We start from the raw sequence: 13,728 nt of genomic DNA on the forward strand, positions 1-13,728 counted from the left end.
CCACCTGGAGGCGGGGTCAAACCCCAAGGCCACCTGGAGGCGGGGTCTCACCCCGAGGCCACCTGGAGGCGGGGTCTCACCCCGAGGCCACCTCAGGGAGGTTCTGTCACCTCAGCTTCCTTTTGCTGAAGAATGTATCCCCCCTTTTGCTATAACAACAAAAAAGCTGACGCAGATATTCCAGAATCAGTAAGACCTACATCAGAGGATGTCAAAGGGGCGCTAGACTTTTTTCAAAGCCAACTGAACCCTCTGATGCTTGTGGGTCTGCCGGAACGCACAGCGGCCTGGCTGTGTGAGATCCGTGCTCCCGGCACTGGACACTCTTGGGACAAATCCACACGCAGTCACGGCCCCTCACCCTCCACCCAGGACGCTCACGTTCTCTGCAGGACCCAGCACAGCAGCCCCCGCTCCTGGGGACCCAAGACCTCCCTCCCCTCCAGCCAGGGGATCAAAGGGGACACCTTCTCTGGTTTTTGGGGTTGTTTTTTTCCATCAGGTGTGTTACTATCCTCAGAGTCTGTTTTTCCATCAATCCCACAGATGCCAATAATCACAGCTGGCGGGGGAGTCATGCCATGCCAACTATCTAACAATAACCCAAATCCTCGGTTTAACAAGAAACTGGGCTTCAGACAGAACGTCACGGCCTGTGACCGCCCTCCCCGTGGCCTGATGCCCCCGCGGACTCTCCAATTCCACCTGTTTCCCCATCTTCTAATCGGATGCTTCTCCCAAGACGGAGAACTTTGTGACCAGAATCACAATGATCATATTCTCTTATTTTTGCTGCAAATGCTTCATGTGCTCCTTACATAAGAGCTAAAGAGATCTCTGAAGGGCAGCGGGGGCCTCATCGCCCTTGGAACACGTCCCCCACTTTGGTAAAGTGCAGTACAGTGCCAAATATCCGACTTACAAATGAAGTTTTGGAACATAACCTGTTCCTTAACTTGGAGACGTCTTCTGATGGTGGAAATAAAGAATAATTTGAACTCTGACTGGCTTGTATTTGAAGTAAGTCATGTGAACATTCTACGATTCAGTCTCTTTAATCATAAAACAGGAACAATCAAATTGACCTTATAAATAAGTTGTGAATTTCAAGTAAAAAATAATTATGAGCAAAAACAGAAAAGAAATTATTCTAAGAAATGTCTATGAATTAAGTTTGGTAGATGCATTCGTATAGGAATTCAGGTGGCCAGGAAGACAGCAAAGGTTTGATCTGAAGTCAAGCATGAACCTATGTCCACAGAGGGAAAGATCTTTCTTTAACACTGAGACAGATGAGAAAAAAACTTGGTCTGAGCCGAAGACAGAGAGAGCTAACAGGAAAGCTGATGGGACAGAGGAAGAGCCAACATGGTAAGATGACACTATGGTGACAAATGTACACGCGATCGTGAAAGCGTGAAGCAGTACTTCCGGTGAAGTTTAAAGCCAGTTTGGGGTCAAATACGGTGGGCGCCTGTGAACAACCACCCCGCGGTCACGGCCCATTCTCCTCGGGGCCACGGCACGCGGACTCAGCCAAGAGGAAGCCTGAGGCACCGGCGTGGGGTGCGATAGGGCCGCACGGCCAGAAGTTTCAGTGTATTTTCCTGTTGTTCATGAACATAACACACCAGTTTCAATACATTCAAAGCAACCAGTCCCAAGCCCTCGGTTCACTTGTCTACCAGCATCGTTGTCTTGCGTGCGCTGGCACTTGGGGGGCCACGCGGCCTCTGGCCAAGGACTGTCTTCTGATTACTTTTTAAATTTTAATTTCGCTTTTCTTTGAGCCTCGGGTCTTCACATGTATTAATCAGGATAACAACCGATGCCCATGTCTGTCCTAGGACCACGACGAGCAAATAAAAATGTGCTGAAAATCATTAAGGGCTAGAGGAGGAAGGACACGTCCACAGCCATCTTACGAGGCCAGTGTTCTCCCGACAGCAAAACCAGACCAGGCACCGCAAGGAAAGAGAACTACAGGCCAACGTCCCTGACGAACATGGATGCAAAAATCCTCAATAAAATATTAGCAGACTGAATTCGACAATACGTTAAGAGGATCACACGTCGTGATCAAGTGGGATTTATTCCAGGGATACAAGAGGGTCCAACACTCACAAGTCAGACAACATGACCCACCACCACCACCCGCTGAAGGGTAAGAATCATACAGTCGTCCCAGCAGGTGTAGAAAAGGCTTTTGACAAAATCCAACATCCACCTGGATAAAAACTCTCAAGAAAGCAGGTACAGAGGGAACACATCTCAACATAGAAGGCACATATGACAAGCCCACAGCTAACAGCACACTCTGTCGTGAAAGGCTGAAAGCTTTTCCTTCATCAGGAACAAAAGGGGGGGGGTCTAATGTCACCCATTCTAACACAGTCTTGGAAGTCCCAGCCACAGCAGTTAGGCAAGAAAACGAAAGAAAGGAGTCCAAATCAGAACGGAAGTAAAACTGTCACTATGTACAGGTGACATGCCATATATAGGAAACTGAAAGATTCTACCAAAAAAAAAAATAATAATAATAAGTTAGAATAAATGAATTCGGTGTAGTTGCAGGATATAAAATCAATACACAAAACCATAAAGGGCTGTGTATTTATAATGGAAGAATTATCATAATTGCTGGATTGAGCGTTAAGAATATAAAAAGATAAGGAATAACGCTTCCTGGCTTTAAAGCCAAAATTATGCTTTAAAACAACAGCTGAAGACATCTGTAGCTTAGAAGAAACGGTGTGAGTGGATCTAAGTTTGAAAGCTGACCCTACCAGTTTCTACCCTGGAGAACCTGGGTCAAATGATTTACACTCTTACAGTCTCTAAGCCTTGGTTCTTAGAGTTAAATTTGAAACGCTAATGAGAATTTTAAACACCCTCACCCTCTGACCCACAATAGTACTAGGAAGTTCTCTTTTGGATACACTTGAACAATGCGTAAAGACAGACGTACAGGTAAGGTTGTTACAGACCACACCACCGTCTGCCAGTGAAAACTGGAAGCACTAAAATATCCTCAGTAACAGACTCGGATTCTGCCCTATCTGTACCTTGGGCATTCTGCACGATTAAAAAAGAACGAGCTAGATCAAGCTATGCGATGGAAAGAAGTCCAAAGTCCATCTTGACACAAATAAAGCCTACCCACAGAACAGCCTGTACGGTATGACTCTACCCATTTCGTTAAAAAAAGGGGGGGGGGGATACACATATGATCAGGATACACAGATAGTTTCCAGAAGGACCTAAGAAAAGGTCTTCCCGCTGGAGAGCTGGACTGCGAATCCTGAAAGGGTGGAGAAGACTTCACATCTCACTTTCTGTACCGCATACAACTTTTACTGTCAGCCTGTCTTCTTTATGGTGGTGAAATCCTAATAAAACAGCATATAAAGTCTCTAGCACAGTCACTAATAATGAACAAAAGGTAGTTATCATTAAAATGTAAAAACAGAAGCAAAGTTATTTTACCTTAAGAGACAACTAAACATCGATACACTGGATGCATTTTACCCATTTGATCTCATTTTACTTTTTTATCTAGAGGGAGGTAGTGCACGCGAGCAGGGGAGGGGCAGAAGGAGAGGGAGAGAGAGCCCCAAGCAGGCTCCATGCTGAGCACAGAGCCCAACACGGGGCTCGAGGTGGGGCTGGGTCCCAGAACCCTGGGATCACGCACGACCTGAGCCGAAACCAAGAGTCGGGTGTGCCACCGGCTGAGCCGCCCAGGCATTTTCAATTGTTTACCTTCTGATGCGTACCTGCTGTCTCATGATAACACCCTGCACGATGCATTGAATAACTGGATGAAGAAATGAAAACGAGGCTGAGGAGTAAGAACAGGTGAGTACAAAGTATTGAGAGAAAGGTTTCAACGTATCTCATCATACCTCCCCCATTTCTGGAAACATACACACTTGTTGGGCCAAAGCCACCTAGGAACCAAGAGCGCGGTGCCCCAGGCAGACCCTTCTTCAGTCTGTGTTTCAACGCAGGGAGGAGAGGCATCGGAGTTTATGTGATTACAGGGATCACACAATTACCTCCTTAACCTGGTCTGGGACTCAGAAAACGTACACCTTTAAGTAACGTAAGACACAATCACACGACACGTATCATTAATGTAACTAAATACGATACATGCTTTATGTATTTTTATAGTAGGTTAAAAGACAAAACAGCAGCTCAGTGGATACAGTGGATATACTACTGTGTAATCACAGTGATGCCAACAGATTAAACATCACGGCCATAAAGGATGCCATTGAGCTATCAGGTGGCCACCGGAGCACAAACGCACGGGAAGGGCCATTGTGAAAACCTCGCAGCAGCCCCTCGCACCCGGGGGTGTGCTCCGTGGTCCCAAAGCTGCAAGTTAGAATCCGAACGTCATGCCAGGCACCCTGCACACCCCACCCCAATCACCACAGGGACCACGTGGCCACTAACCAGGCGGGGCTGCCGCAGCTTTCCCCAAACTGTCACACACACGATCCCACTTGACTCGACGCTCAGAACGGCGTGGCAGGCGTCACCCCTCGTTTTGCTCCAGCCACAACGGCACACACAGAGTCTGGGGGTTCGGCTAGGAAGCCCGACGTCAGGGGTTTGAGGGCTCTCTGTAAACGACACCCCACCAGCTCCCACAATGTGCTCTAGGACAACCCTTTGCTTCGTCAGGTTCAGGAGAGCAAACGTCCCAGCGAGTGGCGAGACGCGAACGCGAGCACGATCCCATGCTGTCCGCGGCCGGCTGTTTGGGAAGGGTGGTGCTCCCCAGAGCAGCCTCACTAAGTGAAACACAAAACTCTACCCCAGTGCTTCTCACACAGAAGGATCACGGGCGGGACGTTGCTGACATGCGGATTCTGAACGCGGCCACCTGGAGTGAGGCCGCAGGTCTCCAACACGTGCCCACACGCCGGCGCTGGGACACCCTGCGTGCGGCAAACCGGGCGCGGAGGCTGCCGGGGAGCCAGGCCGCGGCTGGGGCAGCATACGCACAATTAAAGCAGCACGGAGCCAGCAAGCGGGGAACGACAGCAGAGACGGAGAAAGGAAGGCCCGCCGTTCCGACTAAGGCAGAGGAAAGTAACACAGTTAACACGAGAGGCTCGAGTTGGTGACCAAGTGTGGCTTGTTTCACAACCGCAAACTGTTACGTGCACGGAAATAGCCGATCAGCTTTTAACCGTTCTGGTGCGACTCCTGAATGTGGACTGAAGTCCTGGGTCCAGTTCAATGCGTGAGACGATCTTCTTCTCTCACGTGCTGGCAGGTTTAGTAGATGGGCGACAGATGCGCCGGGGGCCCCTCTGCACACCAGGCCTTAGGCATCCAGTCTGGGGAGCACTTGTATCCATTACTCATCAAATTTGAGTTCACATGAAACGGTTCCTCTCACGCTGCCCAAATGATGGCCTCGTCCCTGAGCAGGGGCAGCAAGTCGACCCCTTAACCCTTAGAGCCGTGGCCAGGGAGCAGTCACTGACGAGGAGCGACTGCAGAGCTCATCTGTGGCGGGTCCATTTGGAAGGGTGTCGGCCAGGTTTTGTCTCCAGGGATACGTCCCCCCAAAGGGCTATTATTCAAGCTGGTTTCCTCATCTCACTATGTCAAGCCCTTTCCTCACGATACCTGAGCAGATATCACAGAGAAAACTGAGGGCCAAAGTACTGAAGTACTAACTCACGTAAATCACGCGACTGGGATCCAGCCTCAGACCAGGCTGCCTCTGAAAGTGAGGCTCTCCCGCTACCTCAAGATGCCTCTGGGCCAGCGCCAAGTTCAACGAGCAGTTCCCCCGGACCGCCAGAGGCTGCTGGTACAAAATTCAGTGTGAAGGTCTGCGTGAAAACCAGCCTCTGAATTCACTATTTCCCAAGACAGTTTTGAAAGGTACAGTTCAGCATCCAAGAGCATCAGAGGCCTCTTCCACTGAATTCAGAAGTGCCTTCCACTCATGCATCATGTTATGCAAACCTGAAAAGCCAGCCAGGGGCCAATCTTTGTTGACATGGAGGGTTTGGACGATGAAAACATAATTGTGACCTGACAGCAAAATCTGTATCTTTAATCAAAGAACCAGTGTTAAGGAACTGAAAAGAATGGTCTTACATAAGGGAATACGATCTTCTCTTCTTCTGAGACAAATTAAACTGTCTTATTTTTGTTTGAGTTCATGAACCTTCTACCGATAAACTCTCCTTCAATAAGACGGCTTAGCAGTGTCTGTACTTACTCCCCTGTGGGGACTTCACGAGTTACAAAGAATTCTCGGTACTGCTATCATTCCCCTTCCTCATAAACGGCAATACATTAGCAGTCATGTCCCGGACAATCCGGGGCAAACATCTGGGCACCTGTCCGCGTGCCCCGCCCTCCACACACCATGAGGAAGCCAACGGACCGAGTCCCGGCAAATCTGAGAGTCGCAGATCACTATTCTTTTACCACGAAAGCTCAACTGTTGGTCTGTTAAGTGTATATTATCAAGAAGGTGGTTTTGACTTATGTTAACAAACACCACCTCTGAAAATGAAATCTTTTTTATATAACCTCTTTCAATACACACAATCGACACTGATAAAGACACCAACGAACCGTAAATGTTAAGTGTTCCAGTTTTACAGAAGCTGTTCACGGTATTTACAAACAGCTTAACGATACGGGGGAAAAAAACGGCCTCATAATTTTCCCTCCCAGACTTACAACAAAGAGTATAAAAGTTAAATAACTCAAGGAAGATCTTACAGTGCCCCAGCAAATCAGAAAACCCCGAATGTGGAAAGCAGTCCTGTTGTCAGATGCGAGCCGCGCACAGGTGGGCAGGTGACAGGCTTTCTGATCTCACTGTGCTCCTTTGTTCTGTGTGGAGTGTGCCTTTGGTAACAGACCTACCTGGGAGGAGAAGCGTAAAATGAAGCTTCTCTTTATAGTCTGGGATACGTGAGAGCTAAGAACACCTTATCACCATGAACACTTATGTTCCTAAATCTGTATGTCAAGAACACTACTGCTGTGCTGAAGTTATTAGGACACTCTTCAGACATCTGTCTTCCACATTCATCCACAAAAATTATCAACCCACACAACACCCGCCACGTCTCCCCACACTCCCCATACAGCGCCGGCCCCACAAGCACTTACGGCCTGAAGAAAGAAAGGCTTCTTGTATCTTTGAGTTTCAATGTCAGATGAACCCACTGGTGTAACTAAGAACATGGAAAATAAACCCAGGGGGGTTTTCCGTATTAATTGGTATCAGTCAATCGTCTTTCAAAAAAATTCTGGAAAGCCCTCCAATAAGCGGCCATTGTAACCCAGGAGCCAGCCATGGCATTCAGTTCACCTAGACTACGCTACAAATCGTGAAGCGACTGTAATAAATACAACAAATGTTCACGAAGTTACGAGTCTATTCCAATGGTCTCCACCTCTTCTGTACATTAGAACCATTTCAGTAATATAAAACCCTTCAGACCCAGGGCCCTGGCCCAAAGGTTCTCTGATTTAATTCATGTTGTAATGGACTGCGGTCATCAGCGTTTTTTAAAAGCTCCTCAGATGATCCCAGTGTGTGGCTAGGGCTGAGACCCACAGATTGAGAATTTAAACAACTGATGCCCATCAAGTTATAACAGCAGGCAACCACCACTAAAGGGATCCATCTTTCAGAAAATACTGCTTAAGTATTTCTTAAGCAAAATGTTGCCGCATCGCAAACAGCATGCAGAACAGGTCCTTCACATGGGACGAGCTTCGGAGCGTTCTGATGGTCTTTATTTCTCTAACGACGAAAAGGGTATTTTTGAAGTTATAAGCGTGGGGGCAACGGTGCGGTAGGGAGAGAGCCTCAGCGAGACGGTCACATGGGCAGCGTTCACATGCCTTCAAGTGAGAAAGTGGAACTAGGCATCACAGTTACTTCCGGATCCTGTGACTGAGGTCAGGATCCAGCCAATCTGACTAATGAGTTTATTAAACCCAAAAGAAAAATTATGTCCCCTGACCCCTTGTCAATCTTTGAAATGAAGTCCCAAACCCCTGTATTAAAAGAGCATGTTCCCTGAAGTTCTGTGCCAGAAAGAAAGAAAGAAAGAAAGAAAGAAAGAAAGAAAGAAAGGAAAAGATTTCTGATTGCATGTTAAGCCCTTCAACGCTCCAATCCGTGGCTCAGACACCCACAGACCCCGGGCCCGCGTCTCCCCTCACGTCCGGCCCAGTGAGAATTCCACAACGCTCTGGTGACAAGCAGGACCCTCCCCATGAGACAGGGCCACGTTCAGGCCGTAAGATTTCCTCTGAAACCACTGCCTCAGGTAAGATCGCAAAATGGGCACCCTCACACCGGAGCAACCTGTCTGTGCCCCTGGCTCTTCCCAGGCAGAACAGGAGTCTGTCCCCGAGCCTTCCAGACGTGCCCAGCACATCACAAGGAAGCCTGAAGACACCAGGAGTGTTTTAACACCTCACACATCTCAGAAACTCAAAACTCGGCAGCTGGCCTCCAGGGGAAACACGTCTCTGAGATAAATCAAACCAAGAGAATTCTACTCCCACATCCCGGGAAGCGAAAGAATGTGAGGGGATGTGAAACATCTTCCATAACGTCAAAAACCGAGCCGATCACCATCCAGGACTCGAGCTTGTTTGGTTTTGAAGGTGGCGTATGTTTTTTTCACGGAGCTCTTACCCTGACCCACGCCTTCCCCACAAATCCCCACACACCCAAGGGTCTGAGAGCGGGCTCCAGCCCCGCTGTTTTGTGAAGTCTGAGAAGCAGCAGATCTAACTTCCCAAGCCGCTCCCCAAACGGCTCTGCCTCATTGTCCAGCAAACAGCGTCTCCAGGGTACCCGTCAGTCTACGCAGCAACCCCTCCGCGTATCTGCACAAACACAACTGAAGACACCCTTTTGCTTAAAGGGCCCTGAGATCTACCTCGAGCTTAGGAAAACATCAACTTCACAAGCACTTTCTTCTTCCTCACACTGGACCCGCAGGTTCAGTCTTGGTGAGAGCCTGGGTTCGAGTCTCATAAACCCTTTCTGTCTCTGCTCCCACCATCACTACGGATGCTCGTGACCCCTACCTGCCCACCCACGTGTAGCAGACGACCTGAAACCACACCGGCCGGCGGTGCGGGACCCTTGTCTGCCCGCAGACGTCATCAAATTGTGTCTTCCAGTTGAACAGGCGAATGTCGTCCTTATTTAGCAAGCATGTATTAAGCGCCTCCTGTGTTCACCGTGACCGTTTTTCTCGGAGTCTGCATAGGTGCACCTGGACTGAGCCTGCTTGCTGGAGATTAGAACAACAAAGGACAGAAGTAAGGCGCCCCTCTTCCCAGTCCTGCATCTCTAAGTCCTGCTTCAGATGCTTTGTTCTGTGTTTTTCCCAAGACGGCCGGCAGGCCAGGCAGCTCGTCCGTCCCGCCCTCGACACCCACGTTTATTTCCCAGCTGGGGTGTGATCGGGCCTTTCCATCTTGAACAACAGGCGGCATTCACAGAGCCTGTGTGCCAAGGCCGCAGGACGCACTCGGGGTGATGGGCGAGCTGCCCCTCCCCACCCCCACCCCTGGGCCGGCCAACACGCTCACATACAGGACGGGTGTGCAAGGCCCTGGCACGGGGCTGCACACGGTCGCCCACAGGGGTTGGTCGGCTCAGCATCAAGTCTGGACGTGGGATCAGGTTAAAACACTCGGAGCATCAGTGCTGTGACACACAGCCTCTTCCGGAAGAGGCGAAGGTAACAAGTGTTCCCTAAGCTGCGCTGTGTGTCAGTCACGTCAGACACAAGCATTTTTCACCATCGGTGCAAACTTCATGCTCACGATCCTGTAATTCACATCTAAGATGTCAGCTACCCGAGCCACAGAAAATACACAAAAATACCCTGCCTATGTTTGTACGCTAAAACAAAAGTTACAGATAAAGTGTAATCTAATAAAATACTCCAATATCCAAGAGTAGCAACAAAAGCATTTAGTCTGTTAGAGACGCAAAGTTCAAAAATAAATGACACGATGATAAAAGACTCTTTGCTGTAACACTTTAAGAAGCAGAAATATGTCAGCAGACAGAAAGCCACGGACAGTAGTCAATGCACCAGCCACAACTGGAGATGATTTACATAGTCAGTGACTTCTGAGGCTTCTAAGAGAACTACAGCTTTCTTAATTATAAATACTATGAGCTACGGGGAGCCTGGGTGGCTCAGTTGGTTAAGTGTCGGACTTGGGGTCTGGTCATGATCTCGCGGTTTGTGAATTCGAGCCCCGCGTCGGGCTCTGTGCTGACGGCTCGGAACCTGGAGCTGCTTCAGATTCTGTGTCTCCCTCGCTTTCTGCCCCTCCCCTGCTCATGCTCTCTCTCTCTCTGCTTCAAAAATAAATAAACATTAGAAGAAGAAAGAAAGAAAAGAAAGAAAGAAAGAAAGGAAGAAAGGAAGGAAGAAAAAGAAAGAAAGAAAGAAAGAAAGAAAGAAAGAAAGAGAGAAAGAAAGAAAGAAAGAAAGAAAGATGTTTGTTTGGTAAGGTCTGTGAGTTCAAGCCCCATGTCAGGCTCTGTGCTAAGCGCTCGGAGCCTGGAACCTGCTTCAAATTCTGTGTCTCCCTCACTTTCTGCCCCTCCCCTGCTCATGCTCTCTCTCTCTGAAAAATAAATAAACACTAAGAAGAAGAAGAAGAAGAAGAAGAAGAAGAAGAAGAAGAAGAAAGAAGAAAGAAGACAAAAAAAGAAAGGTGTTTGGTAAGGTCTGTGAGTTCGAGCCCCACGTCAGGCTCTGTGCTGACAGCTCAGAGCCTGGAGCCTGCTTGGGATTCTGTGTCTCCCTCTCTCTGTGCCCCTCCTCTGCTCACACTCTCTCTCAAAAATAAATAAACACTAAAAGAAGAAGAAGGAGGAGGAGGAGGAGGAGGAGGAGGAGGAGGAGGAGGAGGAGGAAGAGGAGGAGGAGGAGGAGGAGAAGAAAGAAAGGTGTTTGTTTGGTAAGGTCTGTGAGTTCAAGCCCAGCGTCGGGCTCTGTGCTGACAGCTTGGAGCCTGGAACCTGCTTCGGATTCTGTGTCTCCTCTGTCTGCCCCTCCCCTGCTCATGCTCTGTCTCTGTCTCAAAACTAAATAAATGTTAAAAAAAAAATTAAATACTATGACCTAAAAGACCCCTCTTGTGGGTAAAAAGGACGTATTTCAACAAGAATATCTGTTAGAGGAAATGTTACCGAACTGTAAAAAGAGAACCCACTTTCTTGCATGATCACTGAGAGGTTCGTTTACAGTCAATGATTTACATGAAATACCTCAGTTTTCACAAAACTTTTCTGTGCCTAGTTTCTTCAAAATTTACCCTTTCCCACCAGACATACAACTATGTCACAGACTAAAATAGCCTAAATATTCCTGCCAGTGGCATATAAACTCTCCACACTCATTTTAAGCAAAGGGGAAGGCCGCTGTTGATTCAGGGCACAAACCTGCCGGGGGCAAGACACCAGCCAGAGATCTAATGCCGTGTGACGCACGCAGTCCTCGAACCTGCTGAGTCACTAAGATCTAAGCACCCAACACTGAAAAGAAAGGGTAAGTATGTACTGTGATGGAAGCACTCAACACCAGGACGGTGTTCATGGCCGCAGCATATAAATGTGCCAAACTAACACACAGTGTTGTAGGTCAACTACATTCAACAGAAAAGGAAAAAAGGTAAATATGGCCAACACATGACGATTCCCACTTTGACCAGTAAGTCCAGTTACAACGTAGTGGCCACTGCCCCAATTAAAATGCATACAATGCAAAAAAAAAAAAAAATGTAATCGACTCAAAACAACTTGAAGGTGTACCCAGCCTGTGTATTTCAGATGAACACTGCTAAGTATTAATCTTGCTGTGGAAGCTTCGATCCCAAGTAGGTATGTTCACCAAACTTCTATTTTTATAGGTTGGAAGATGCTAAAACATTACCATCTTCTTACACTACTCAATTCACAAAAGTGATTCAGGTAATTCCCAGGGTTCTATTTTCATACCAGCTAATAATGAGAGAAGCACGTATTTTCAAAATTCTCTCCTTTTGATGGAGCCTACGAAGGCTCCCAAAGTATGAAAGCACACAAACTACTTTAAGTCCGAGGCTCCCCCCCCCCCCAACACTTACTAAAGAAAGCACATTTTAATAAACCCAAGAAACGGCTAACCTTACCTGACAGCGCTAGACTCCAGTTCAAATAAACCTCGTAAGATTCTAATGCATTAACGTGCCATTCAGGGTTTACACTGAAAAACAAACCTATGAGCCGAAGTTTTAATCCAATCCTAGAAGCACAGACCAAAAGTTCAGTTTTTAAATAAACTCTCAAAACAACAAATTCACAGGAACGGAAGCAGGAGCAAATACATTACCTTCACGGAAAGAAGAAACGTTCCCGGCCGAGCGTGGTCGCGGGCGGGTGAGCGCAGCAGCCGGCTCTGAACCCGGCTCTGAACCCGGCTCTGGGCTCTGGACCCGGGGCGGCGCTGTGTCAGGGGTGCACTTGCAGCCCTGGCTTCCTACAGGGCCAGGGCGGGAGAGTTTTCTCGTCCTCGGCCCCTAGGGGCAGGGTCCCAGCACTGCTGACGGCTGGAGCACGGGGTCAGCGAGCCAGGATATGAGGTGACGTGTGATTTCTAGCCTTTTCCTGCTTCTACCGGGAAACTGTTAACAAGGGCTGTTTTGGGTTGTAACTTCCTTTGATCTTTCCGACTGAACGTTACTTAGTGGATTAAAGCCATGCTAGCTGATACTATTTGCTTGCTGAGGCTGACTTCAGTTGCTACAGGTTCAGTTTTCTGACTCCGAGGGCCGGCTACTTCATCTAAACTAACACAAATAAACAGCAACAGTGTTTATTTCCAAGTTCTGGGATTCTTGCGCTCTTTCACAAATAGTTCTTGGGACCCAGCTTTTAGGGCGGAAAGTCCGTGGTTTTTAAAAGAGGCAGAATCTTCTTTAATAAATAGAGGAAAGTCATGTTTCAAGCAGTTGTGTGTTTCCCTTCAATTTTCCTAAACAAAACAGCAGTTTGTTAAATGAATCGGACACTACTTTTTATAAATTTGTGGCCCTGACGATGCCATTATTTTAAATTCCACAACCACAATGTAAAAACCTTTTAAATATCTGGTATCTGCAAACAAATACTTTACATCCACTGGCAAGCAAGTGATAACCCTACTGAAACGTGAACTCCAGCTCTTCTTCAGACTTCTCCAATTAAAAATGTGTAAACGACGCTCTCAATAGGCTGTAGTGATTAATTATATAAATACGGCACTTTCAAAATTAAAGAAATTAACACCAAAAGCACAAGTAATCAAAGAAAAAAAACAGATGAAATTGGACTTCATTAAAATGATGAAACTTTAGTGCCTCAAAGAACATTATCAAGAAAATGAAAAGAACGCACAGAGGAGGGGAAAATCCGCGCAAATCACGTGTCTGAGAGACTAGTAACCACAATGTAGAAAAACTTAGTGACAACAATAAAAAGGCAAATAATATAATCTAAAAGTAGTCGCAATTTTGGAATAGGCATTTTCCAAAGAAAACGTATGAGTGGTTAACATGCACACGGGAAGTTGCTCCACATCACTAATAAGTCTGGAAGTGTGAAATAAAAGCATGACACACCATTTCGCATCCATTAAGATGGCTAAATGGGAAAGAAGG

General features: G+C 47.4%; 1 protein-coding gene across 9 annotated transcripts in view; it reads right to left on the bottom strand.

Annotated features, from left to right (window-relative positions):
- The window catches only part of DISP1 (dispatched RND transporter family member 1), a 181,225-nt gene that overhangs the window by 51,541 nt on the left and 115,956 nt on the right, over positions 1 to 13,728 (bottom strand). Inside the window, exon 1 of one of the 9 annotated variants that reach the window (XM_040451987.1) lies at positions 12,423 to 12,608. The exons of the other annotated variants lie outside the window; for them this stretch is intronic. The gene's annotated coding sequence lies outside the window, so the exon portion shown is untranslated. Of the gene's footprint in view, positions 1 to 12,422; positions 12,609 to 13,728 lie in introns of those variants that run through there. 9 annotated transcript variants of the gene reach the window in all.

This window comes from Herpailurus yagouaroundi, unplaced genomic scaffold (genome assembly GCF_014898765.1).
Source record: "Herpailurus yagouaroundi ecotype Mexico unplaced genomic scaffold, PumYag 205, whole genome shotgun sequence".
NCBI classification, from domain to species: Eukaryota; Metazoa; Chordata; class Mammalia; order Carnivora; family Felidae; genus Herpailurus; species Herpailurus yagouaroundi.